At 50.5% G+C, this 5329-nt stretch overlaps 1 pseudogene; it reads left to right on the forward strand.

The window, feature by feature from the left end:
- Positions 1–3216, forward strand: part of LOC105987697 — a 17346-nt pseudogene extending 14130 nt beyond the window's left edge.
- The last annotated feature ends 2113 nt before the right edge of the window (positions 3217–5329 follow it).

A 5329-nucleotide genomic window follows, 5' to 3' on the forward strand; every position in this document is an offset into this window, starting at 1 on the left:
AATGATCCTGTGGTTGGTTTGTTTGGTTGGTTTGGGCAGTAATGATCCTGTGGTTGGTTTGTTTGGTTGGTTTGGGCAGTAATGATCCTGTGGTTTGTTTGGTTGTTTGGTTTGGGCAGTAATGATCCTGTGGTTTGTTTGGTTGTTTGTTTTGGGCAGTAATGATCCTGCGGTTGGTTTGTTTGTTTTGGGCAGTAATGATCCTGTGGTTTGTTTGGTTGGTTGGTTTGGGCAGTAATGATCCTGTGGTTGGTTTGTTTGTTTTGGGCAGTAATGATCCTGTGGTTTGTTTGTTTGTTTGGGGCAGTAATACGATGTAACTCACCCCGCACAGTGCAAGAAAGGCACGCTACCACTCCAACAATTCCTCTTTGTATTGTTTAGCTTCAAGAGAGGGTCTCTGCGCCCGCTGACCTGGACTTTGATCCTCCTTTTCACGCTTCCTTTGGTCAGTGGCATGGCGGTCATGCGGCACTGCACCGGCCTGCTCGAGAGGGAGGTGCGTGGACGCATTCTTCACTCTAGGCTTGCACTGCAGCCCCTAGGAGCTAGAAAGGCAGGCCCCGAAGCAAGTGCGCCTGGGCCTGGTCCTCAGCGCCACCGAGGCTTCCTACCACATCCAATCCGCCCCCCCCCTTATGCTTCTGTCGTTTGAAGCTAACTCGCGCCACCGTTTCCGGTCAGGGCTGGCAGTGCTCCTGAGGCTCACCTGGCCCTCACCATGCTCTACAAGGGGGCAGCTCGGAGGACTCCACCATCCCCTCCCCATCCCCGCCAGAACCACAGGCACGAAAGCCGAGAGGAAATCGAGAAACCCAAACTTAAAAACCCAAATGTCCCGTGTGTAGTCAGTAGTCAGTAGGAGAATTGCACGCGTGTGAACACGTTCCTCCTGCCTTAGCTCAAGGTTCTGCTTTGAAAAGGGCAAGTCTCCTGGCCTGCCATGGTCAGGCCGGGCCGGGCCACGAGGCCTTGCGGGTAGACATGTCAGACGGAGGCGCTGTGGGAGGTACACGCCTTCCAGTCGTGCTGCTTGAGCTGCGTGTGGCAGCACGGTGCCCAGGCCTCGTGGGTACCCAGTGGGAGCAGCATTTCTTTAGTCTTATTGCGCACTGCCAAATGCAAAGATCTTGGCTGACAGCATCCTCTCATGCTAGAATACCTCGAGATGCAAAGCTTGAAACCAAATTGCCATGTTGGGTATAGAGAACACAGTCAAAGAAAACTTTAAAGCTTCACTTGTAGCTGAGTTTTTTTTTTTAATGAGTATGAAGGAAAACAGATGGTAATCTTTTCTGGTTCAAATGGGACAGGATGACACACACTTTTCTACCCAATTACTGCTTTTGCACTTCATTAAATGATTATTCTGATTTTAAAAATGAAATAGTACCACAAAGTTGTGAGTAACTACATGTGCATGAATGCAAAGGGCCATGAACTCCTTGAAAACAAGAATCACATTTCTCATCCTTTCTACAACAGCCGCCAAGGTGGGGGACCAAGGTAAGCAACAGAGAGACAAAGATGGTGCCTAGCATGGTTGTAACACATAGAAAATAATAAATGTATAACCAATGGGGAGAACAAAAAGGGAAAAAAGATTCACAAACTAGATGTCTAGGAGACATGAACTGGACGTGTAGAGTCATGAACTGGACGTGTAGAGTCATGAACTGCACGTGTAGAGACATGAACTGGACGTGTAGAGTCATGAACTGGACGTGTAGAGTCATGAACTGGATGTGTAGGAGTCATGAACTGGACGTGTAGAGTCATGAACTGGACGTGTAGGAGACATGAACTGGACATGTAGAGTCATGATCTGGACGTGTAGAGTCATGAACTGGACGTGTAGATTCATGAACTGGACGTGTAGGAGACATGAACTGCACGTGTAGGAGACATGAACTGCACGTGTAGGAGTCATGAACTGGACGTGTAGAGACATGAACTGCACGTGTAGGAGTCATGAACTGGACGTGTAGATTCATGAACTGCACGTGTAGGAGTCATGAACTGGACGTGTAGGAGTCATGAACTGCATGTGTAGAGACATGAACTGCACGTGTAGGAGTCATGAACTGGACGTGTAGAGTCATGAACTGGACGTGTAGGAGTCATGAACTGGACGTGTAGAGTCATGGACTGGACGTGTAGAGTCATGAACTGCATGTGTAGAGACATGAACTGCACGTGTAGTAGTCATGAACTGCACGTGTAGTAGTCATGAACTGCACGTGTAGAGTCATGAACTGGACGTGTAGAGTCATGAACTGGACGTGTAGAGTCATGAACTGGACGTGTAGAGTCATGAACTGCACGTGTAGAGACATGAACTGCACGTGTAGGAGTCATGAACTGGACGTGTAGAGTCATGAACTGGACGTGTAGGTACCTGAGTACTTTAGCCATTGTGGGGGAGTGTGGTCACCAGCACAATGCATGGTTTTTTGGAATGCTGCCAAACTCCTATTAAGCCACTCTGTTTCCCATGCTCCGTTCCTATGAAAGGAACTATCTGGCAAGGAATGGGAAGCCATTGGACTTGTCTGAGCCTCAGAACACAACGAACATAAAACTTCATTTGGTTTAATGAAAGCTGAGGGGAGAGATGTCATAAATCTGTTTTGTATTTCAAAGAAAATCTACAAGCTTCAAAAATTCATGAAAACCGGAGTAATGAGTTATTAGAAATAAAAGCTTTTAAAGTTTAAAAGTTTTTGAAATCACATATTTCCATACACGTGGTTCCTTGGAAAGAACTTTTGGCAACTCATTTTCATCTTCCTTTGAGTACATGTACAGCAAATTAATTCAAATTACGGGTTGCTCTTTATGGAAGAGATAGCTTTGGTTAACTCGGGTATTTACTGTCTCGGTCTGTGTGAGCAGCGAGTGCCCTAGATTTAGCACCTTACGAATGACAGGTTTTATTCCTCACAGCTCTGGGGCGGAGGCGGGGGCCGGTGCGTGAGGGCTCGGGCTCTTTCCTGGTGGCTGTGGAGTCGCGTCTTCTCGCTGCAGGCGGGGGGAGCCAGCTTGCTGGGCCTCTGCTACAAGGACGCTGGTCCCACCCACGAGCGCCCTGCCCGTCTGGCAGGGAAGGCCCTGTCCCCTCCTCGTGCCACCACCGCCGGCGCCTGTCAGCTGGCCCTGCTCTGCCCTGACCCCTGCAAGAAGGCCCACCTCCTAACACCCTTGGGTGGAGGATGACGACTCCCGGTGTGAGGCCTGGGGGCGCACACCCCGGCCTCCGACACGCAGCCATCTCCAGGTCCCGTTGGAGCTCTGAGCTCGGGGAGTCCCCGGCTGGCGCCCCTCCTCGCCACCCCCGCGGCCTCCCTCCACGTGTGGGCGCCCCGGGCCCGTGGCTCCCGTGGCCCTCTGCTCCAGTTATCAGCTTGCCCATGCACTGGGCCAAGTGGCGGCTTGGTGGCCATGTCTACTCTGGAAAAGGAAAGCCGAGTGTTTACCAAAACCAGACTGACTTGCACATCTAGGAAATTTCTCAGGAGGTAGAATGAGTCCTCTTCCCAAATAAGCAAACGTACAAACACTGAACACAGGGTCCCGCATGCTGGAGGAAGCAGACTGGGCTGGTGACACTCTGTGTAACAGTTTGTGGCAGTTAAAAACTCTCTGAAGCAAAAAACTCATTTCTGTGTGCTCTGTTTTTAGAAAGAAAAGAAAATTAACTTCTGTAGCCAGCTTTGAAGAGACAACTTGGAAGTAAAATTGGTGGAGAACAGAACAAACAGAAGTGGGGGCCTTGAGCTAAGCAGGGAAAACCATCCTATACCACTGCAACACAAGGGAAAGAATCCAGAGAGTCGTCCAAAATAACAGTGGCGGCCACCGGCGCGGCCACCATCAGAGCATTACAAACGCCGTGCCTCAGTAAGGCCTCACACTGGTGTCTCTCTTTGTTAGAAAGATCCCATTTCTCCCCGGGTCATCTTTCATGTCATTTCTAACAAAATAGCAACACCCATATTAATGGTGCCAAATGGATCCAAGTGAAAACAAACTGCAACGGCACTGCGCGAGCCCCGCGGGGTGACCTTGGCGGGAAGGCTTGAGGTGAGCCGGAGGAGCCGCTGTGCGGTGAACGGCAGCGCCTTGCTCTCGCTGTGGGGCTGGGCTCCCCACGCTGGCAGCCATCCACGCCCTGGACAGGCCTCCTGCACCAGCACTCCGTCCCTGACAAACCAGCGCAAACCGTCTCGATTTCCAAGAGACCCACTGCCAGCTGTCACTGCACCTGATTCCTCAGCAGACCTACAGCTCTCACACACACACACACACACACACACACACACACACACACACACACACGTGTGTGTGGCTCTCCAGAAATGTGGAAAGGAGAGAGCCAGTGGTTCTTAGGAACAATGCTGGGAGGGGAGGAGAAGAGGCAGCCCAGGACTGGGGACAGGGCAGGAGATGGAGTTTAGGCTGATTCCTACACTGATGGGGGCTAGTATGGCTTTTAAGTAGGGGAGCAGAAAGATATATTTAAAAATCACTCTTGCTGGGAGTGGATAGCTCACATCTGTGATCCTGGCAACTCAGGAGGCTGAGATCTGAGAATTGTGGTTCAAAGTCAGCCAGGGAGGCAAATCTGAGACACTTCTGGCCTTGAGTGAAAATGCCAAGTGTGATCATAAGGCTCTGAGTTCCAGTCCCAGCACACACACACACACACACACACACACACACACACACTGGACAGAATAGATGGTGCATGGTTCATGGTGGAGAACAGATGCAGGGAATTTGCCAGAATGCAGGAGGTGGAAATGAAAGCAATGGGAAGACTGGCACAAGACAAGATGTGGACAGGAAGGACAATGGAGACTCTGGACACTCTCCTTCTCTGCAAGCTTTTACCTCTCACTTCAAGAAATAAGAAGCTGCAGCAAAAACAAATAGTGGTGGTTTAATTCTTTTAAAATTCAAAATAGCCCCCTCATGAATCATCCTACAATTCCTACTGTCTGTGTGCTGCTCTGCTGGGGATAAAAACGCAGTCACTCCTGGACGGTTGAAGATGGGTAAGGTACCGCACGGCTTTGCCACGGCGTTCAGAGCATGAAGCTGTGGCTGCACCCCTCAAAGTACGGCTGCATTTAGACTCCACAGAGGAGCTAACACCCAGCTCACTTGGACCCTCCAAACGCATGCTTCTCCGCGCGTGCAGCAGGAAGGGACCTCGCCCACTAGTTACTGAGACTTGGCCCCTTCTTGAGCTCCATGGTGACTTGGGGCGCAGGGAAGCTACAAGCTGTCAAGAGGTGGAAAGTCCTTGAAAATACACCATTCTCCA

This window comes from Dipodomys ordii, unplaced genomic scaffold (genome assembly GCF_000151885.1).
Source record: "Dipodomys ordii isolate 6190 unplaced genomic scaffold, Dord_2.0 Scaffold44, whole genome shotgun sequence".
NCBI lineage: Eukaryota > Metazoa > Chordata > Mammalia > Rodentia > Heteromyidae > Dipodomys > Dipodomys ordii.